General features: G+C 45.6%; 1 long non-coding RNA gene across 2 annotated transcripts in view; it reads left to right on the top strand.

The window, feature by feature from the left end:
• The first annotated feature begins 1,815 nt into the window (after nt 1–1,815).
• LOC128125457 (uncharacterized) overlaps nt 1,816–23,737 on the top strand; it is a 48,187-nt gene continuing 26,265 nt past the window's right edge. The window contains exons 1-2 of one of the 2 annotated variants that reach the window (XR_008223164.1): nt 1,816–2,181; nt 20,147–20,453. This is a non-coding gene — a long non-coding RNA (uncharacterized LOC128125457). Of the gene's footprint in view, nt 2,182–20,146; nt 21,905–23,737 lie in introns of those variants that run through there. The other variant, XR_008223163.1, reaches the window with a different exon arrangement.

Here is a 23,737-nt window from a genome sequence, read left to right as displayed (position 1 = left end):
TTTGAATTGGAGCTGGCGTTTCCACAGGCTGAGCACTATGCACTGCCACTGCTGAGACATCCCCCTTCCTCCAGAATGTACCTGGCTGTCACACCCGGCTCTGTAGCCCTCCTCCTGCTACATGCTGAGAGCCATGGCAGCTGTGTGCCTGCTGGAACTGTGTGCAGCCAGCCTAGCACGTCTCTGGGACAGTAGCTGCTTGCAGAACTCTCTCTCTCTCTCTCTCTCTCTCTCTCTCTCTCTCTCTCTCTCTCTCGATGCTCCAGCCTCAGCCTCTTGGATACTGGGACCACAGGCCTGTGCCGCCACACCTGATCACTTTCCTTTTTTAAGAGTTGTTTATTGCCCTTCAATTTATCATCTTTTTAACATTTTTATTACGTTTATTCATTGTTTGTGTGTATGCCACAGAGCATATGTGGTCAGAAAAGGAAGTCTCTCCTCTCCTTCCATCATGTGGATCCTGAGTATCAAACTTAGACCATCAGGCTTGGTTGGCAAGCACCGTTACCACCTGAGTCCTCTTACCATGTCTTATTAGAGGGAGTGAGGCAGCTGCTCCTGTAGGGCCACATTGAAAAGGGTCAAAGAAAATGATCTGTTCTATATTTGGATCTTTTAGTCTGTGACCTTGGAGAGAGGGTTTGGAGACAGAGAATAAGCCTTATCTATAAGGCAGGAGACAGAGTCTCAAGGTTTGGACACAGTTGTGAGAGCTTGCAAACTGGTTGAGAATCAGCTTATAGTTGGAAGGAAGACCTAGGAGACCCAGGACAACCAGTAGATCTGTCCTCAGAGTGGTAGAGCCATGTTATTAGTTAACCAACCTAGGGGTGGAAGCCAGCATTGGTATTCCCATTTTACAGATGGAAAAAGTGAAAATCCATGACATGACCAGTGAGCACACTCATCTGGTGTGTGTGCCTGTGCCTGTGTCTGTGTGTTTCATTCTATGCCTTGCATATGCCTGCTATCTGCAGTCTACCCCAGTGTTTGATGTCAACTTGACACAAACTAGAGTTAACTAAAAGGGGAGAACTTCAATGAGGAAAATGCCTCCATAACTTCCTGCTGTAGGGCATTTTCTTAATTAGTGATTGATAGGGGAGGACCCAACCCACTGTGGGTGGTGCCATCCTGTGGCTGTTGGCCCTGAGGTTTGTAAGAAAGCAGGCTGAGCAAGCCATGATGAACAAGCCAGTAAGCAGCACCGCCTCCCCCACCATGGTCTCTGCATCAGCTTCTGCCTTCAGGTTCCTTCCCTGGCTGAGTTCCTGTCCTGAACTTCTTCAGTGCTTGACTGCGATGTGGAAATGTAAGCCAAATAAACCCTTTCCTCCCCAATTTGCTTTTGGTCATGGTTTTTCATCATAGCAATAGTAACTCTAAGACACCCAATAACAGTTAGCATGCTTTGACCCGAGGCTTGACCTGAATCAACCCAGCTGATCATTACAAAGGCTTCAAAAGGCATGCAGTTCTATCAACTCCAACTTACAGAATAATAAAAGGGGTTCAGAGAGATGAAAGGCCCTGCCTCCTGCTACTTAGCTGGGGCATACCGAGCTTGCCTCCCATGTCTGTACACCGACCATTGTACACATGGCCTTCTTGGGGATGCTTGCTTTCTCACTCTGCCAGGAGAATCCCAAGCAGGGAAAGAGGTGGCAGCGTGGACACTGTGTGGTTCCAGAGGCTCTGGGTGCAGCTATGAGCAGGGCCTGCAAGCGCTGATGGCGCACCTGCAGGAGCGCAGCCACCAGATGGCAGCAGATGCCTTACGATCCAGTGACCGCGAGGGAGCGCTGCCCGGGCCGGACCTGCGGAGCCCACCCGCGGTGCACTCCCGGGAGCTGTGCTGCCAAGGCCAGCAGCTCTGCTGCCCCCGAGACTTCCTCGCGTCTCACCCCACCCGCCCTCAGCGGGCCGCCGCCTGCTGTTCGCGGCGCGCACACACTGATTGGCTTGGGCTGCAGCTAGGGAGCCCGCCGAGCAATCAGCCCCTGCGGAGAACCAGCGTGGGCGAGCGCTGGGCTGCAAAAAGAGGCTGGATTTTCCTACCCAGGCGGGTTAGAACGTACCCTCCCGCCTGCCCATCTTACATCTCCCCGCAGGCGTCACCCTATTTGACTTCCGACAGTGGCACATGGCAGACCAGGGCCTGCCGGTTCCAACGCCCAGGTAGGCCATCACATTTAAAACAGCCTAGGTCTGGCCCGCAGCGCTGTGAATGATGAACAGGGCCAAATACATGTAGGTCCCAGGGGCTTCTGAGATTACTATGGGTACTGGGCAAGGGGTGGGGGAGGTGAGGAGCTGTAGAAAGGGTAGATCAGGCTCACTCGGCACTCCTGGAGATCAAACCATTGGCCATCCTGAGCCAAACACCATCAGTGCAGAGCCAGAATAGAATCCTCTGCCCCAGAAGAACTGACTGAGAGTCATGCGTGCCCTGGACTCCATTCCACAGAGAGAGAAACCGAAGCAAGGTGGGAACTGAAAGCACGCAGGGAGGGGTAAGTCAGAGAAAGAGAAAGGGGCATAGAAGAAAAAAAGTGGACTTGAACCTTTTAGTCAGTGACATTAGAGATATGTCACAGCTATAGAGTCTTTAAGGGGCTTAAAAAAAAAAAAAAGAGCTTCATCCTGAGCATTACAAACCTCACACTAGTAAGACCCCTTCTGGCCATGCCATAAAAAGCCCACCTAGCCAAGAGTGCACATATGCCCAACCCTCATGACTCCATGCAAGAGGGAGGCTGGGCTGCAAGAAACTGGGGACCTGTCAGACTTGTACTAATCTACTCCACTGCCCACCTGGTGTAGGCCAACCTAGGCTAGGCCACCACTTTGGGGCAGAAGTTGAGGCTTCTCTGGTTGTAATTGGGGAGCCAACTGTACCAATTTTGCAGTATTCTGTGTGCATATTACAAGTCTTCTGTGGTCCTTAGAAAAGGAAGGGCTAGTTGAAATAAAACAAAATACCAGCCCTGAATATGGGTGGTGCCTGCAGAGTCCAAGAGAACAGATTCCCTAGAGCTGAAGTTACATGTAGTTGTGAGCTGCCGTGTAGGTACTGAGAATCAAACCTGTGTCCTCTGCAAGAACAGCAAGTGCTCCTAACGGCTGAGACATCCCCAGTACCTGAGTCTATTTCTCTGGGCATATATTAGTTTTCTATCCCCACAATAGCAAATTAGCATGGATTCAGTGCTTAGAATGATGTCTACCTGCCTCACAATTCTATACACAGAATTCTTTCTTAGTATTTTAAAAGGCTGAAGTCAAGGCCTTGGCTCCTATCTGAAGGTGCTGGCAAGGATGGTGGGGGAAAGGGACTTTGCCTCTAAATTCATTCATATCTTCATAGGATTGAGGTCCTGTCCTTGCTGGCTGTGAGTTCCACATGGTATTGCTTGTCAGTAGAGCCACAGAGAATTATGTTTTCATGCAGGTGCTAAAGATTTTTTTTAATGGTTTTAAATTTAAAGATGATTTGATAAGATTTTTTTATTCCAAATAAATAGATGAAGATGAATGGCTTTTCTTGATAACCACAATAAACGGTCAGGGATGGAAATGGGGAGATGGAATCCCCTACACAATGACCACAGAACCCAGAACTTAATAAAGAATAATATTATGGACTAGAGCAATGGTGGTTAAATGCACTGGCTGCTCTTCCAGAGGAGCAAGGTTCAATTCCCAGCACCCACATGGCAGTATACAACTGTTGGCTCCAGGGGATCCAATGTCCTCTTCTGGCCTCCACCAGCACCATACATGGCAGACAGACATACTTGCAGACAAAACATTCATACACTTAAAATAAAAAATAATAATACATCTTTAAATTAAAGAATATTAACCATAAAGTCTTAGCATTTGAAAGGAGACCACTTTCAGACTTTATTCAAAGAAGACTAAAAGAGTGACTTACAGATATACTGTGTCTGGATGGCAAACCATCTGTCGCCATTCTGGTTCTTCTCTGGTTTTTGGTCAGCTCTGATATAGTTACCAATCCTTCGAAAATGATCCCTTTTATTCCTGACTCTAAAGTGTGCTGCCATAGGCACACGGTTGTATGCGCATGTGCATGCATATATGTGTGCTATAGCAGGTTTGTCGAGGTCAGAAAACAATTTTGTGGAGTTGGTTCTCTCCTTCCCCCTGTACGTGGGTTCTAGGAGCCAACTCAGTTTTCAGGCCTGTGGTGATGAGTGCTGTTACCCACTGAACTGTCTTAGAAACTCAGTTAAAACACACACACACACACACACACACACACACACACACACACACACACACACACACAATTTGTATTCATTTGTCTCTATATTGTTTTCGGTTTTTCTAATTTGAAAATTTTTGTATTTATTAATTCGCTCCTACTGTTGCTTTGTGTGTGGCCTTCTCTACTCTTCTTTTTCTAATCTCCTAAATTATGTAAGCAAGTTGATTTTGGTGGCCCATGCCTGTAACACCAGGACTTGGAAGGCTGAGCCAGACCAAGAGTTAGAGACCAGGGATGGAGAGATGGCTCAGGGGCTAAGAGCACTTGCTTCTCTTCTAAGGGATCTGGGTTCCATTCCCAGCACCTACACAGTGACTCACAACCATCTGTAATCCTAGTTCCATGAAATCTGATGCCCTCCTCTGGCCTCCACTGGCATTGCACACACGTGGTACACAGACAAACATGCAGGTAAAACAACATACAAATAAAAATACGAGAGGGCATAGAGAGAAGAGGGGGGAGGAGCTAGTCCTGGAGAGACAGCTCACCAGTTAAGAGCACAAGTTGCTCTTGCAGGGGACTGGATTCAATTCCCAGTTCCTACATGGTGGCTCACAACTGTAATTCCAGTCCCAAGGGATCCAACACCTCTTCTGGCCTCCACAGGCACCAGGTACACATGTGGTGCACAGACATACATATAGGCAAAACACTCATACACATACAGATAAGTAAATAAAATGAAAAAAAGAAAAAATTATAAGCCAACTTGGGCTATATAGTAAGATCGTCTCTAAAAACCTGGAAAAACTGAAATATTTTTTCTGTTTGTATTATTTACTGTAAATTTTCCTTTGATTGAAACTTTGCCTGCATTGTTAGGTTTTTATGTAAAGTTGTCATTAATTCTTATTGTGACCCAGATATTAAGGAAGCTGCTTAATTTTCAATGATCACAAATTTGTTCTTCATTCTTGGGGAGGAGTCATTTTTTAAAAAAACTTTTTATTTATTCTCTCATACAACATATCTCCACCATAGTTTCCCCTCCACTTCACTCTCTCCCCTGCTTCTGCACATCCACTCCCCTCCCAGTCTCCCCCAAGAAAAGAGCAGGTCTCCCCAGAACATCAGCCGAACATGGCACAAGATACAATTAGACCAGACACAAACCCTCACATCAATGCCAGGTGAGATAACCCAGTAGGAGGAAAAGGGTCATAAGAACAGGCAAAAAGAGTCATAGACACCCCCACTCTCGCTGTCAGGAGTCCCTCCCTAAGATACCAATCCAACAACCATAACATGTATGCAGAGGACCTAGCACAGACCTGTGTAGACGCAGTGATTGCCGTTTCAGTCTCTGAGTCCCCATCAGCCCTGGTTACTTGATTCCACAGGCTGTGCTCTCCAGGTGCCCTCACCCCTTCTGGGCACCACAATTCCTCCTCATCTACAGGGTTCCTCAAGCTCTAAGGGGACAGACACATTGAAGACTTCCAACCTGGGCTCTCTCTCTGCGTAATACTTGGCTGTGAGTTTCTGCATCTGCTCTCATCAGCTGCAGGAGGCAGCATCTCTAGGCACCAATCTATGTATATAGCAGAACATCATTATGAATCATTTCATTGATTTTTTTCTTTTCTTTTTTTTTTTCTGCCAGTAGTGTTTGGTTCTACCCTAGGTCTCTGGAATATCCAGCCTTTAGTTTCTGGACATCCAGTGTGGGAGTCCAGCTCCCACTTTTTGAAGGGTTCTTAGGTGGAGGAGAGAGGAATGAGGAACTATCAGATAGAAAGAGAGACCTAGACCATTAGAAGAAAGACAGAGACACAGGATAGCTTCATGAAGGCCTGGGTCAATACCCAACAGTCTCATCATTTATTGAAAAGGGCTTTTTATAAATGCCAAGGGGAGAGGCAAAAGACCTCCTCCTTGTAAGATCAAAGAATACTGTACAGCCAAGTGTAGACCCTCCAAACACCTGGTAACCATGCCCGTGACCAAATCATCTGCTTACACAGTCCTGCTGGGTAAAGCAAGCTCAGATTCTCTGACCCTGAGTAAGGTCTCACTAGATAGCTTCTGTGGGCTCCCACAATCCAGGCAGTGTTGGGCATGGGCTTCCTCTCATTGCTGGCATGGGCCTCAAATTAGACCACTCCCACAAGTTCTGCACCACTATTGCCCCAGTACATCTTGCAGGCAAGGCAGAGTGTAGGTCGAAGGTTTTGTAGCTGGGTTGGTGTCCCAGTCCCACCACTGGAAGTTGCCTGGTTACAGGAGATGGACAGTTTGGGTTCCATATCCTCCATTACTAGGAGTCCTTGCTAGGATCACCTTCAAAGATTCCGGAGAGTTTCCACTGCACTAGGTTTCCACATCACCCCACACAAATGCCCCCCAATTCTAGGCATCTACCAGTAGTCTCTCCCTCTATCCCTCCCACCCCTACCTCATTCTACCTCTTCCCATCCCCATGTGCCCCCAGTCTACCCACAAAATCTATTCTATTTCTTCTTCCCAGGGAGATCCACGTGTTCCCCCTAGGGCCCTCCTTGTTACTTAGCCTCTCTGGGTCTGTGGATTGTAGCATGATTATCATTTACTTAACAGCTAATATCCATTTATGAGTGAGCACATACCATGTTTGTTTTTGTGGGTCTGTGTTACCTAACTCAGGATGACTTTTTTCCAAATTCCATCCATTTGCCTATAAATGTCATGATGGCATTTTTTAAAAAACAACTGAGTAATACTCCATTGTGTAAATGTACTGCATTTTCTTTATCCATTCTTTGGTTGAGGGACATCTAGGTTATTTCCAGTTTCTGGTTATTATGAATAAAGCTGCTATGAACATAGTTGAGCGAGTGTCCTTGTGGTAGAATGGGACATCTTTTGGGTAAATGGCCAAGAATGGTATAGCTGGGTCTTAAGGTAGATCAGTTCTCAATTTTCTGAGGAATCGTCATATTGTTTTCCATAGTTGCTGTACATGAGGAGCCATTTTTTTAAGCTGGCTCTTTCTAGTTTAACTGGAAAATGATCAGACAGTGTGGCTTTCATTCACACTGCCTAGGATTGTCCTTGCAGACAATAACCTGTTTGATGTTTAGAGATATCCAGAGAGACAGAAAGGGACACAGCAGAATGGCGTTTCTCTAGTATAGAGTAAAACTCACAATCTTAATTAATGTTAATCACTTAACCTTAATTAAACTCAACTCGTAAATTAAGGTCCTAACTGCATTATTCAAATCCTACATCTTTGTCCACCAGGGTCTTCTACTTTCTAAAAGAAATAAAGGACACTGCCATTATCCAAGGCTGTTGTACTGAGAGACAAAGCTAAGATTCCTTGAAGTGAATCCACTTGGGGAGTTTCATACACAATGTAAATAAAAAAAATATTAACACTGAATGCTGAGAGATGAAACCAAATATTATGGAAAACATTTATAATCCAATATTTACTAAAGATGATAGCTTCTAGCTAGAGTTTTCCTGCCTTGCCCACAGTCAGGACAAATCTTTGTCACCCGCCAGTCCCACAGCCACTCAGACCCAACCAAGTAAACACAGACACTTATATTGGTTACAAACTGTATGGCCGTGGCAGGCTTCTTGCTAACTGTTCTTACAGCTTAAATTAATCCATTTCCATTTATCTATACCTTGCCACATGGCTCGTGGCTTACCAGCATCTTCACATGCTGTTTCTCATCATGGCGGCTGGCAGTGTCTCTCTGACTCAGCCTTCCACTTCCCAGGTTTATTCTCCTCCTTGTCCCGCCTACACTTCCTGCCTAGCCAATGGCCAATCAGTGTTTTATTTATTGACTAATTAGCAACACATTTGCCATGCAGAACATCCCACAGCAATAGCTTTTAATTTAAAAAATTTATTTTTATGAGCACTTTGGCTCCATGTATGTATGTACATCATGTGTGTGCAGTGCCCATGAAGGCATCAGATCCCCTGGAACTGGAGTTATAAATAGCTATGAGCTTCTTTGTGGTTGCTGGGAATCGAACTCAGGTTCTTTGTAAGTGTGTTAAGTGCTCTTAACTGCTGAATCAGCTCTCTGGCCCCAAGACCCACTTCTTGAAGAGATCATCTAAGTGTCTGAAGACCTATGTCAAACTAGACATAGATGGATCAATCCCTCCCTACAGTGTCCTGCCTTCAGGCTGCTTCTCTTACTTTCAAAGCCATTAGCTTCTTTGCTTCTTTTCCCTTGGTGATGCCCTTCCATCCCTCCCTTTGGCGACTGTATTGTTCAGAACTGATCTCCAGGTCAGGATCTGCTCTCTCTCAGAGTCCCAGTCCACCTTGTTGGGGATGTAGCACTTCCCCAGCCTTGTCTTCAGACAGAATACAGATTCAGCATGCTTTGAAACCTCTGGTGTCTTAGTTAAGTTTCTTTCTTTCTTTTTTTTTTTTTTTTTTTTTTTTTTTTTTTTTTTTTTTTGAGACGGGGTTTCTCTGTGTAGCTTTGTGCCTTTCCTGGAACTCACTCTGCAGCCTAGGCTGGCCTCGAACTCACAGAGATCTACCTACCTCCCGAGTGCTGGGATTAAAGGCGTGCACCACTACCGCCCAGCTCTTAGTTAGGTTTCTATTGCTGTGATAAAACACCATGACCAAAAGCAACTTGGGGAGGAGAGGGTCTATTTCACTTCCACTTCTACATCACAGTCTATCATCAAAAAAAGTCAGGGCAGGAACTCAAGGAGGGTCTAATACAGAGGCCATTGAAGAACCTGTTTACTGGCTTGCTCTTCACGGTTTGTTCAGCCTGCCTTTGTTACAGAGTTCAAAACCACTGAGAACAGATCACAAACTCACTCCAAATTATAATTAGATGAATCTATTAATACTGCTAACAGGACAAGAGCCTTAAAGCCAAATCAAAGGTGTGCCACCCAGAATGGGCTAAGAGAAGGGCTTTAAAGGTGGAGCTCATGATTACATCATCTCTGTGGAATTTGCAGCTGCATGAAAAACTGCTTTACTCCCCTTAGCTGGTGAGTAGCTGTCTCCCTCCCCCTGGTACACAGCGATAAATGGGTTTACAAAACCCAGAGCAAGCAGTTAATTATCTCACAGCCCTTACATCATTCTGGGGAAGGGACAAGGGGAGCAAAGAGTCAGAGTTGCTTTGAACTTATTTTTAAGAAATTTAGAATGGGTGCCTAGCACAAAAATGGAGTTTTCCTAGCCATCACACCTTCTTATAACATCCAAGACCCCTGCCCACGGGTGGCACCACCAACAATGAGCTGGGCCCTCACACATCAATCATCAACCAAGGAAATGCAGCACATGCTTTCCTATAGGCCAGCCTAGCAGGGGCATTTTCTCAATTCAGGATCCCTCTTCCCAAATGGTTCTAGCTTGTGTCAAGTTGACATAAAACTAGCCAGCACGTCTGGCAATCCATTTCCTGGTATGCAAAGGATACCTTGTAAGGAGGGATGACTCTTGGGCCACTGTCCGTGACACTCAGGAATCTGATCAACCTGTTATTCCACCTTCCAGGGAAGCAGATGAGAAAGTCAATACTAACCTGATGTTTTTCCCTCTGTCTTGTCTTTTTCTCTTTTTTCCTTTTCTTCTCTTTCTTCCCCTTTTCTTTTCTAAACAAGATCCCACTAACTTGCCCATACTGGCTTCAAATTCACAATTCCTCTGCCTTAGCTCCCTAGGTACTAGGATTACAGATGTGTGCCACCACATTAGACCAATTTTCCTTTCCTTTTAAGTAGCCCCTCTTTTGTCTGAGAGTTCATAATTCTGGAATTACACCAGGGTCTGTCTAAGTATATGCCTTTCTTTAATTAATCCTTCCTGGAACTTTATCAGCCCCTTTAGTCTTTCTGAAGCTCAGAAAACGCTCTTTAATTAATTGTTCAACTCTTGTTTTCCCTTTATACATTTCCCCTTTTCTCTTCTTCTAAAGCCCCTCTCCTTCCAGTGTTAGGTCCCAGGATTTGTCCTCCGTCTCTCTCTTGTGCTCTGGTGAGACTTTGCTCCACATGAACCTCCAGGACACCTGCATTTCTCAGCACATCTCATTCTCTGAACTCACTGACTGTATTTGTATTTATTTTTATTCGGTTGGTCTTTTATTATGTTTTTGTTTGTGCTATGATTTGAATCTGGAATGCTCCCCCACAGGCTCATTTTGAGCACTTTGTTTCCGGCTGCTGGTGCAATTTGTGGGGGAGGGGCTGTAGGACTTTAGGAGGTGAGGCCTTGCTGGAAGAATGAAGGCTGGGCCTCCAGGATATATTACTCCTGATTCCTCCCTTCCAGCTTCAGGGTGTGGCTGTTACTGACTCTCTGCAGCATGGTTCTTGCCTTCTCTTCCCTACTTGATGACCATACTCCTGGAAACTAAATTAAGATGAAAACCCTCCATGGCTGCTGCTGATTGTAGGTCCCGTGGAATGTGGAGTGGAGCCTCTCAGCAGGACTGTAGAGAATTATCCTGATTGCGATTCGGTTGTAATGGGAAGATCCGCCCACTCTGGGTGAGCACATTCCCTGTGCAGGGGATTCTGGACTGTGTAAGATGGAGAGTGTGGTGGGCAGCAGCACACATTTGTTGCTCTCTTCTCACCATGGATGTGGTGTAGCCAACTGCTTCAGGCTCTTGCTGCCTTAACGTCACTGCAGTAACAGACGATACCTGAAACTGTGAGCTAATATGAACGCTTCCTCCTGAGTTGCTTTTGTCAGGGTGTTTTATCACAGCAAAAAGAAGAAAGACACTCCTATAGGTGGTTGTTGTCAAGTACTCAGTCACAGCTACACAAAACACTAATACAGTTAGGGTTTTGAGACAGAGTTTCCCTATGTAACAACTCTAGGTAGCCTCAAACCCTGCATCCTCCATCTGCCTCCAGGGTTACCTCCAGGCTGGGCTGGGCTAAATTTCAAATGGAGAGAAGGCTTCCTGTTCGCAGCTCCTTACAGTCTCAGCTTCCTTCTCGGTTGCTGTAATAAACACTATGGCCAAAAGTCACTTGGGGAGGAAAGGGTTTATTTCAACTTACTCTTCAAGTCATATCCATCTTTGAGGGAAGTCAGGGTAGGAACTCAAGGCGGGTACCTGGAAGAGTGATGCTAACTGTGTGTGTGTGTGTCTTTGTGTCTGTCTGTCTCTCTCTCTCTCCTTCTCTGTGTGTGTGTCTCTGCATCTCTCTGTGTGTCTCTGTCTCACTTTGTGTGTGTTTGTGTGTGTGTCTCTCTCTCTGTATCTCTCTGTGTCTCTGTCTCACTTTGTGTGTGTCTCTCTGTCTCTCTCCCTCTCTGTGTGTCTCTGCTCACTTTGTGTCTATTTGTCTCTGTGTGTCTCTATTTCTCTTTATGTCTGCCTATGTGTGTGTGTGTGTGTGTGTGTGTGTGTGTGTGTGTGTGTGTGCAAGCGCCTAATGCTCAGCCTTGCTGTCACAAGCCAAGACAACCTGAGGTGGTGGTACTGCCCACAGAGAGCTAGGTCCTCCCACATCAATCACCAACCAACCATGACAGTTCCCCCCAGATACCGCCACAGGCCAGTCTGATCTGGAAAATCCTTCAATTGAGACTTCCTTGTGTCTAGTTGACAATGGAAATAACAAAGGGCATTCACAGTCCCTCTGCAGGCACCCCCAAGGATCTCCATGAGAATTCTTACTTTTTGGAGACAGTTCACTTCCTTCCTCAGTGCTTTGCTCTCATCTGGGCTTTGGCTTTGCACTTCCTCCTTGATCCCGGGCTCTTTGGGTCAGGTATTGTTTTTGTTTGTTTGTTTGTTCTTTTGTTTTTGTTTTTGGGTGGGGGGTGACTTGCCCGGACACCATGTAGGTAAGGTTGTTAATATTTATCTCCTAATGATGACAAATCTACACAACAGTCTTGGGCAGTCTAGCCCTTACAGGGCTGGCAATGAGCAAACTGGTAATTGTTCTCTTCTGCCCAGGGCTGGCAGTGTCCTCTCAGGCCACACAATCTGCTAAATTCCATCTTCCAGGGGTGAGGGGCACAGGGCAGGGTAGAGGAAAGTATGTACAGGCTGGGAGGCCGTGGAGGTTAACGGGACCCTTCTCAAGCTTTCTACTGCAAGGGGCCTCCCTGGACTTTGTGGGAGAGGAAGGGCCATTTGGAAGGGAAATCAGAGAGAAAGTGTTGCCCCTCATATTCGTTTGCATGCTGGAATAGAGCCAAGAGGAGACCAGGAATTCTATCAGGAACTGGAAATCCAAACCAGAGGTTTCTGAAGCACATGAAATTGCCTGAAACCTTCTAAAATAGATTAACACAGGCCGTATTCCATCCCAGTTAAACTGGGATCATCGAGCTGGAGGCTTCGATGTTGTTAGGTTTCCACCCTGGGACATCAAATGAATGAAAAAAGAAATAAAAAAGAAAAAAAGGAACATGGCTGTTCCTATGTATGATGGAGGAAAAAGTTGATTGTAGATATATGGGAGAACATAGCAAGAGGCAGGGACAGGGACATCTGGGAGAGTCCAGAGTGGTCACAATCCTGAGCCATGTGGGGAGAGAGGGGAGGGAAAAGGAAGAGGACAGACGGGAACCAGGTACAGCAGCCAGGAGGCCAAAGGTACAAAGAAAGTGGGCAACCAAAATGGTTGGATTACACAGAAAAGAGCAGCCCAGCCCCCTGGCCTGGAGAGTTCAGGGTAGGGGGTGGGTACTTCAGCCAGAGGGCCCTGAAATAAGTAGGGACAGAGGGATGAAGGAAGAACCTGACTGCAACGTCCACTTTGATGTGTTAAGTAGGCACCTCTGCCTTTTGTCCCAGGGTTGAAATCTAACAGGTCAGTATTTTCACTCTATGCAGGTGGATTCTTCCAGACAGTCAGGGCCAGAACTGTTAGGGACGCCTACTGAACCCATCTGATTTGGTTCAGGATGATGGTGTTATCTACCCTCTCCTAATATGCTGGGGGATTCACCTGTTGCTGTGGCTTGTATTTGGTTTATCCTTACCAAAACTGATGTGGAGACTTAAAAACTTAGCACAGCCTTGTTGAGAAATACGGCCCAACAGAAGGAAGGTGGGTAGTTAACGGAGGCTATGATCACTGGAGAAGGAGAGCGCCCTCTAGTGGTACTGGATTCTTTGCCGCCAAAGCAGACTGACTTTAGGTTCTGCACAGGCCACCAACCCTGCCCTGTTCAGCCCTGCCGGGAGCAGCAAATCCCTCACCAGAAGCGGCCAGATGCGACCAAACTTGGATTTCCCAGCCACCAAGGCTGTGAGCCATGGAACTGGGTTATAGCAACAGAAAATGGATTAAGACGCTTGCTTATTTGTGTGTCTCTAAAAGAAGTAATCATACTTTTCTCTGTACCCCAGATCCTAGTAGGGTCTGACAACAGAGTGCCAATATAGAAATGAAGGAATAAAACTGTAGTTAGAAAGTCTGTAAAAATGCAAAACTGAGAAGCCCAGTTTCCTCATGAGACACTCACACATACTTTACAGGTGCAGGAATTAAGGAGAAACAAAGATTAACACTGGCTAGAGTCTGGCTGAGAACCCATGAAGTCTATTTTTACTGTCTTCATTTTGGTCTCCTTCATGTTCCTTGCATGTCTGTGCATATGTGAGGAGAGGTGAAATAGAGTGCCACAGGCTGGGAAGTGGGGATATCACTTCCCACCCTCTCTCTACAAATGCTGCTCATTCCAGGAGTCCATGAATGGGTCTGAATGTGGACTGAATGTTGGCAACATTTGTACTTAACACCAAGTATTTATTGAATATCTACTGCATTAGGAAACAGTCCCCAGTATCCATTTTGTGGCTACATCAGTGAACAAAGGAGAGAAGAAAGAAAAAAAGTCATCCTGCCGTGAAACAACTCTTGTAGAGTATAGCAGATGTCTCCAAAGATGTTGGCCAATTGTTCCAACCACAGCAGTCTGGGCAAGGTGTCCCTCCCATTAAAAAGTGAAATGCCCTGCCCCAATTTAAACTGCCTTTGACCAATAGAATGTCTTAGAAATGGGCTTGGGCCATTTCTGACTCTGCTCCTTAAGATAATTGGCATCTTTTTTTAAAATGTATTTTATTTATTCATTTTATTTTATCTCTGTGTATGTGTGCTTGCCTGAGTTTTATGTGCACCAAGTGCTTGAAGGAGCCTGAGGAGGCCAGAAGAGGGCATTGGATCTCCTGGACCTGGAGATACAGATGTTCAGCTGGAATCTCCAGCTCGGGCCCCAATTCTCTCTCTCCAAACCCTGACCTCTCAGAAAAACCGCCAAGTGGTGGATTCTCCCCTAAGGCTGCCAGGTCCCCATTTCCCACCCAAAGCTTTATAATTGGGCACAAACAAACCCAGTTTGTGGAGGACAAGTCATTGCCTCACACCTACAGGGTATTTAAGCCCCCTTCTCTAGAACAGCCATGTGATTTCTCTCCTGCCCTCTTCCCCTGCCTCCCTCTCTGGGGGCTGGAGGACTCACCTTGGAGTGCTTTGTTCAAATACACCTGGTCTTTTACTTTTTAATTCAGCTTGACCTAGCTTACTGCGTAGGCAGAGAAAGCTACTATTGGAGTACAGAAATCTATCAGCAGGCAGTTGTGAATCATTATGTGGGTGCTGGGAACCAAACTCAGGTCCTCTACAATAGCAGATGAAACTCTCAACACCAAGCTGTCTCTTCAAATAAACTGACACCTTTTAATTTGGTCTCATAGAGCCTGGATCTGCAATAAGAGAAGTCCAAACTTTACTGAGTCAGCTATCCTAGTCACTGCAGCTAAGGTTCCAGACACAAAGCAGTGCCATCTTGGTATCCCAGCCCTATCCAAGTCCAAGTTATGTGGTGCCAACCAACACCATGTAGAAAAGAACCACCCAGCCAAGCCCAGCCACCCATAGTCATTAGACATAGTAAATCACTGTTGTTTCAAGCTCCTAATTCATGTGGTTGCTTAAATCAACAGATAACTAAAATATGAGGGAGTCAGATTGCAAACAACAATCATAAAATATTAATTAATAGTCACCTGACTTATCCTCAGTTATCAGTATTTGTGTTGCTTAGCTTTTTCAACACTGTGGAAAAATACCTGTAAAAACAAGAGGAAGGATTTTTTTTTTTTTGAAACAGGGTCTCAAAAGGTTCTATGTAGCCAAGAGTGACCCTGAACTCCCAATCTTCCCGCCTCTGCTTCCAAAGTGCTGAGATAACAGCCAGGAGTCACCACATCCAGCAAGGAAGGATTTATTTTGCTCATGGACTCTAAGGTTTAGTCTGTAGTCATCTGATTCCATTACTGTGGGCCCAAAGTAAAACTCATCATGGCAGGATCACATGATGGAACAAAGCCACTTACATAATGAACAGAAGCAGAAACAGACAGGATAGGATAGGATAGGATTAAGACAGGACACCCAAGGACTTGCCCTAGGCTGTTGGATGGTTCTACCCATATTCAGGGAAGGTCTGTGCAAACACACATACAAACACACTCAACTGTGTGGTCTACTGATCTCCAAGACCTCACTCGATTGAGCCAAGTTGATGATCAACATTAACTATCACATGACTCTCAATTCTTCCATTTAGGTCCATGAATATTATTCTTCTCAGCAAATATCCCCATACCCAGGACCTTCCCCACCTTGTCTCCCTCTTTGAGGCATAATCACATGATCAGAACTGTTCCCCATGAGTGCAGGCTTCGCACCTGCCCCCATCTCTCAGAGTATCTGGTACACAGTGCTCTGTGCATTGGGCTGACTCTGGCAGACCCCTCTTCCTCTCTTCCAATCCACACTAGATCACTGCTCACATGGCAGTGCCTCCCATGAGGGGAATGGATGAATGATGATAATTCCAGTGCCTTTCCAATCATCTATCCATGATACCTCCCTTCTTTCACTGGCCTTGCCTCCACATTTTGCATCTGGAGGGTACCTTCTGAATAGTAACATCCCCAGAGCAGGGAAGGCCCCGAGCAGTGTGTCATATGGTCTTCTGCTCACATCCATGTGAGGAGAAGCTGCAGACAGGACCAGGTCACAAATGGTGGCAGCGGGACCATGAAGGCAGCTGCTTCTGCTCCATGTTGCTGGCTGCTTCTCATTATGTTGGTGGCGATGGTGACACTGCTACTGGAGACTAAGGGTTTACCGCTGCTTGTTCAGAGAACAATTGCCAGGACCATCATGTTACAAGAAACCATCTGCAAAGGTCAGTTTCAAGAAGTTTGGTGAGGCAAATGGTGGGGAGAAATTGCTGTGAAGATATTCTCTTCTAGGGAAGAACGTTCATGGTACAGAGAGACAGATATTTATCAGACTGTGATTGCTCCAAACCACAGAGGAGGGAAAAAAAATTCTTCAGGGAACCATGACCACGCTAAACAGTGACTTTAAAGTCTCCAAACAGATGACATGGTCCCACAACGATGATTCCACACAGACTATGATAAAGTCATTTAGCTGATTAACACCAGCCACAGATCAGCTTTGGACTACAAACTGCTCAGAACAATTTCGAGGTGGCTAGGTGAGATGATCCAGCCTGACAGACTACTTGAACAAGGACTTGAGACAAGCCACGCACTTTTCCATTATGCAGAGACTGGACAGATGATACAGGACTTGACAGTTAACCCAAAAATTTTCTTTTCAAGATCCCCTAAAGATGTCTTTGCCCCCAGAAAGCAGGAAGTAAAACAATGCCCACATTCCCAAGAGGTGGGATGGGTGGTTTTTGGTCATTTGAGTTATGGATGTTGTCATTGTTTATGATGGTTGTTTACAAGTTGTTAATTGTTAATGGTCGGGGGGAAAAAGCTAAATAAAGGAGATTAGATTCAGGGTTCTTGTTTAAAGAAAAGAAGAAAAAGAAAAAAGAGGATATAGATAAGAAGTAGATTATTGAATCTACTCTAAAAAAAGAAATAATAAGATAAAAGGTATATTTTTGAATCTACTCAGAGAAGAAAAAAGAAAGAATATGAGTATAAGATAAAAAGGTAGATTATTGAATCTACTTTTAAAAGGGAACTACTCGTTTTAAATAGGATAAGTAATGAAATTTTTTGGCTAAATTTGTCAAATGTTAATGGACTGGACATTGTTAAAGTATATAATGGAGTTTTTGTCTGAATCTGTCAAATGTTAATGGACTAGACATTGTTAATGTAATTCTTGACTGTATATATTGTATATACTTATTGGATATAGTTTTTCTTGTATTAATTATAAGTTTTTTTTAATTTTAGACAAAAAGGGGGAAATGTGGTGATATTGTGTACCCTAATAAACTTATCTGGGGTCAGAGAACAGAACAGCCACTAGATAGACATAGAGGCCAGAAAATAGTGGCACACACGCCTTTTATCACGAGTTTGAGGCCACACTAGGAACAGAACCAGGTGTGGTGGCACACACCTTCAATCCCAACACTTGAGATCTCATATCTTTACTTGGGAAAGACACATGTCTTTAATCCCAAAAGGTGATGGCAGGAAGCAGAAAGGTATATAAGGCGTGAAGACCATAAACTAGAGGCTTTTTAAGCTTTTAGGCTTTTGAGCAGCAGTTCAGCTGAGATCCATTTGGGTGAGGGCTCAGAAGCTTTCAGTTTGAGGAAACAAGATCAGTTGAGGAATTGGCAAGGTGAGGTTGGTTGTAGCTTGTTCTGTTTCTCTGATCTTTCAGCGTTCACCCCAATATCTGGCTCCTGGGTTTGTTTTTATTAATAAGACCTGTAGCTAAAGTTTTCCTGCCTGGCCCACAGTCAGGACAAATCTCTCTCACCCACCAGTCCCAAGCCGCTCAGACCCAACCAAGTAAACACAGAGACTTATATTGCTTACAAACTGTATGGCCGTGGCAGGCTTCTTGTTAACTGTTTTTACAGCTTAAATTAATCCATTTCTATTAACCTATACCTTGCCACGTGGCTTGTGGCTTACCGGTACTTTACATCTTCCTTGTCCTGATGGTGGCTGGCAGTGTCTCCCCTCCCAGCTTCCTGTTCTCTCAATTTTTTTCTCTGTTAGTCCCGCCTATACTTCCTGCCTGGCCACTGCCAATCAGTGATTTATTCATTGACCAATCAGCAACACATTTGACATACAGACCATCCCACAGCACCTCCCCTTTTCTTTTCTTAAAAAGGAAGGTTTTAACCTTTACACATCTCCAAAGTTAGCTTGGTATATTTGGGAATTTGGGCGTAGCTTCTCTTATTACTTTCTGCTGGAGGGGGGCGCTGTATCTTCTGGGGAAACAAAGAAAATTTTAGGATCATGGAGTAGTCCGTGAGGCTGTATCATCTGAGCCAGTTGCCTTGAAACGGTTCTGGATGTTGGATCATCTGGGCCATGGTGTCATCGGAGACCTTTCAGGGGGTCTTGGTTGGTCAAACCTGATGTGTCTTAATCTGGAACAAATCCATAGCTTCTGGCTTTTTGTGGAAACAAAAGCAGAGTCTCCTTTCCAAAGTAACATATCCTTATATCCAAATTTTGAAGTCAAGGTACCTTTAAAATATGTATATTTGTTTAACTCAGCTTTCTTTACAATCAAATATCTCTCTGTAGTTAAGAATCCCAAAGACAACACAATCCAGACTCTCTGTGTAATAGTCATCTCTACGTGGCTTATTTTTTATATTAATTTTACTGTCTCTTTAAAGACTTTACTTTTTAAAACTATGTATTTGTTTTTATAACTGTATATATCACCTTTTTTGTCTCTTTCAAGCCTACGTATCTTTTACACACATTTTAAACTATTACATCTGAATCTGTCTTATTGTGAATCTATTGCTTTAAGCTGCAGCAGCTGTAGCTGCTGGCTCCGCCCACCTCAGCTTCCCAACATGGCGGTGGTACGCTTTCCACCAGCTCTGGGAGCTATCGTGGGTCTCTATGCTTTTATCCAAGCAGCGTGTAGCCCAAAAACCTCTTTTTTTGTTTTGTACTAGTAAAGGCTAAATCCACCATGTAGCTTAATGTGCTATTTGTAGAGGCCTCATTCCCGCCATATGGCAGGTCCAGCGCGCACAATAGGAACCCGCCAGTAGCTCAAACCAGCAGCTGCTGCTCATTTGAGAGAGACAATTAGGAACTGTTTTTAGCTCTGTTTTAGAATCTTTTTTCTCAGTTTTTAGGTGGAAACTCTTGCCCCACGTTGGGCGCCATTTGTAGCTAAAGTTTTCCTGCCTGGCCCACAGTCAGGACAAATCTCTCTCACCTGCCAGTCCCAAGCCGCTCAGACCCAACCAAGTAAACACAGAGACTTATATTGCTTACAAACTGTATGGCCGTGGCAGGCTTCTTGTTAACTGTTTTTACAGCTTAAATTAATCCATTTCTATTAATCTATACCTTGCCACGTGGCTTGTGGCTTACCGGTACTTTACATCTTCCTTGTCCTGATGGCGGCTGGCAGTGTCTCCCCTCCCAGCTTCCTGTTCTCTCAATTTTTTTTCTCTGTTAGTCCCGCCTATACTTCCTGCCTGGCCACTGCCAATCAGTGATTTATTCATTGACCAATCAGCAACACATTTGACATACAGACCATCCCACAGCAAAGACCTTCTAACAATTCGTGCTACACATCCATTCACTCTTCCTGTGGGAACAGAGCCTTTACTTTGCTCAAGGAGCCACTGCAATGAAAGGCATTTCAGTGTCTTACTCGACGCCCCCCCCCCCCAATTCAAACCCATACTATTGGTGAATTTTTATGACAGCCACATTGATGGTTTTAGGGATAGTGTGCATAGCCAAAGCCCATCCAATCAGAGTGGATTCTGGGACATCTGGGCTTCCAATGGGAAGGAAGTTCCTTCCTCCACTGAAACTTCCTTGGGTATGGCTATTGTCAACATGGAGTCCCTTTCTCCAGCAGGAAAACAACCAGAAACCCACAGAAGCAGAACCCAAGCAGAGGAGAGCAGCTCTGGAGAGTGGAGTGGACACAAGAAATGATGATATCCTCAGACCCTGCAGTTCCAGCAGCCATCTGGTCTCCTTAGCAGAGGAGTAAAAAGTATCCTCCACTTAACTTCTCTCAGGCCAGTGGGGAGATGGCTCAGCAGAAAGGGCACTTACCACTAAGACCCGTGACCCAACTTCCATTCCTAGAGCCCACATAGTAGAGAGAGAACCTCATCTTGTCCTCTGACCTCCACATATACTCGGAGTCATGGCTGGTATGTCCTGCCCCCAAGTAAATGTTTTTTAAAGACCACAACTCTCCACTCTGAAGGACAGAGGACATATTCAGGGAAGCTAACTACACTTTTCTGGCAGGTATTATTTACAGCTAGATAATTGAAAGTCACTGGGCCTGATGACATGTTTGTCATCCCAGGACTAGGCTGAGGCAGGGGGACTGATTTGAGACCAGTCTAGGCTACATAAGAGTTCAATGTTTAGCCTGTGCTACATTTTGAGACTGGAGAGATAGTTCAGCAGTTAAGAGTGTCTATAACTCTTTCAAAGGACTCAAGTTCCATTCCCAGCACCAACCCTGAGCAGCTAGCTTATAACTGCCTGGAACTCCTGCTCCAGTGGGATCCTGCACCCTCTTCAGGCCTCCTCAGGTATGGCACTCTTGTGCACATAGACATACGCATATAAACAAGTAATAAAGTAAGTCTTTTTAGAAATGCCCCAGCAGCTACATTATAGAAAAAAGAAAAAAAATCCCAGTGGAGAAAGGATACTTCATTCCTACTGGAAGCACAGATGTTCCAGGATCATGTTGATTGGATGGGTTTTGGTTATGTGCCCGTTTATTTTGTTTGTTTGGTAGATTAGTTGGCTGGTTTTGGTTTTCTCAAGACACAGTCTCACTGTGTAGCTCAGGCTGTCTTGGAACTCACTATATAGATGCCAGGCTGGCCTCAAACTCACAGAGATCTGTCAGCCTCTGCCTCCCAAATGCTGGGACTAAAGGCCTGTGCCACTACACCCAGCTCATATGTGCCCATTCTAAAACCAATGTGTGTGTCCATAGTGAGAATTCACTGATAGGCTAGGCTTGAGGAGAGTGGAGTAAAAGAATGGAGTAAGACACAAGGGAAGAAGTTGTGGATCTCCAAGCAAGGAGATGGTACTATTTTCCTAGGGAGGGTGAGTGATATCTACTGAGGTAGGAGAGGAGGAAGCCAGGCCTGGTAGTACACACCTGTCATCTTGTACTTGAAGCAGGAGGATCAGAGTTCCAGGCCATCCAGAGCTAAAGAATGTGTGTGTGTGTGTGTGTGTGTGTGTGTGTGTGTGTGTGTGTGTGTGTGTGTGTAGGGAAGGAAGGAAGGAAAAGAGAGGGGGAGGGGAAAGGAGAAGGAGGGATGGAGGAGAAAGGGATGGAAAAGGAGACCTGTTTGGGGAGCCATGGGAACTGTCTACAGCTCAGCCATCTTGATGTCTAAACATGTACCAGTGCCCAATCATGCGGTATCCTGAGTCTCAGAATTGGGCTCAAACTGAGTATCTTCCTTTCAGACAGAAGGACTGATCCCACTGTAGGGGGAGGGGGAGAACCTAGAGAGAAGGCTGGCTTGCCTTTGAATTATGCACAGTGGAATGTCTTGGTGGCTTTGATGGTGTTTAATTAAATATTTGGCACATTTAATTAATTAAATATTTAAACGTTAAATACAGAATCGGATGTGACTTGGTGGACATTATGTCTCAATAGCCATTAGTCATTCAGAAGCCCTGTGAATGGATCTCTGCATCCTGGGCCTCCCTCCTGGCTTGCAGAATGGCTCCACGAGACATTTGTAACCACCCCAAATTAATCTTCCCTCCCTAGCTGGGCTGCCCTGGCTCTGGGCAGTGCACACAGCACATGTGCAGGAGAGGGGGTCCTGTTGTTTTTTCAGCATCTGCTCACAAAGTGGTGGAATAGGCCAGAAGCCCAAAACTGCACCTGCCCCCATGAGTACACCTTCTCTTTCCAAAACAGTATAGATGTACCCCCACCCCATAATCATGGCAGGATGCTTCCTCACTTCCAGCACATCCTCACCCTTATCCTGTCATGTACCCAGAAGGTGTAAGAGACTCCTGAACAGCCATAAAAGGGGGTCTGAGAACATGTCTGAGAACATGCTCCCCTAATGACCCAGCATGAGGTGTGGTGACCTGCAACCCCTTGCTGCTGAGTCACCTAGGGACACCCTGAGGCACCTGTGTCCACCAGTGCCCAGAGCAAAGAGTAGGAACAGATGCCTTCACATAGCCTCTTTTTGCTCCTTCCTTTGGAATGGCAGAGTCACCTGCTACCTAACTATCCTTGGGTTCAGGGAGGTCCAGCTAGCTCATCCATGCACATGCTCAGCGGCAGGCTCAGATGTGTATATGGGGTGGGGAGACAACGAAATGTCAGCAGACAGAATCCTTTCCATGGGGTGGAAAGATAGTCCCTCAAAACAAAGTCCAGATTTCCCGAAGCTTCCCTTGCCAGCTTTGCTGCCCCTATCCCAAGCACCATCTTGACTCTTCCTCAGCCACTCTCCTTCCAATGTTTGACATACAGTCACACCAGGTCCTGTCAACTGTTAGGTTTCAAACCCAGGACAAATGGCTGAGTGCCTACTTAACATATCAAAGCATCCTGGCAGCCAGGTTCTCCCAGCATCCCTCAGTCCTCACCCGTTATGGGTCCTCTTGGCTAGCATACCCTGTTGCCTACCCTGAACTCTCCAGCCCAGGAACTGGGCTGCCCTTCCCTACATAATCCAACCATTTTGTGTACCTGGTCTTTTGGGCCTCCTGGCTGATGCACCTGGTTCCCCTCTCTCCTCTCTCCCATCCCCTTCCCCCTCTCCTCAGGTGACTCAGTCATGTCCACTCTGGACTCTCCCAGATGTTGCTGCCTCTGGCTATGTCTCCCTTTTATCTATAATAAACTTTCTCCTACACCATACCTAAGGCCAGTAATGTTCCTTTCCTTTTTGTTTCTCTTTTTCATTCATCAACTTTTTTTGTTTTGTTTTTCGAGACAGGGTTTCTCTGTGTAGCTTTGCGCCGTTCCTTGAACTCACTCTGTAGTCCAGGCTGGCCTCGAACTCAAAGAGATCCGCCTGGCTCTGCCTCTCGAGCCCACGCCTTTAATCTCATTCATCAACTTTTAAAAGCTCCGGGATCTGGGTCCCTTCCCTTTCCTTAAGTCTTTTAGAGGAGTCACTTAAGATGACACTTCCTGCTCCTGGAAGACCCCGGCATTTAACACGGAACTAGGGGTGAGAGACTGAGTAGGCAGCCCCAGGCACGGACACTGGCTGGCCACTAGACTGTCCTGTCTAGCTTAGGTGCATCAGGGCCTGGATGCTGTCCACCCCACCCACCCTCAACCCCCAAGGCATCAGCAGAGATTGTGTGACATATTACTGAAGACAAATGGAATCCTGGGGTGGAAAGGGAGGATGGCCAAGAAGAAAGCTCAGAAGTGCCACCTACTGGCTGTTGAGAGAAAGACCTGTGA

This window comes from Peromyscus californicus, unplaced genomic scaffold (assembly GCF_007827085.1).
Source record: "Peromyscus californicus insignis strain IS unplaced genomic scaffold, ASM782708v3 Scaffold_4__1_contigs__length_199733344, whole genome shotgun sequence".
In the NCBI taxonomy this organism is placed as follows: domain Eukaryota; kingdom Metazoa; phylum Chordata; class Mammalia; order Rodentia; family Cricetidae; genus Peromyscus; species Peromyscus californicus.
This window is presented reverse-complemented; position numbering and strand designations above follow the sequence as displayed.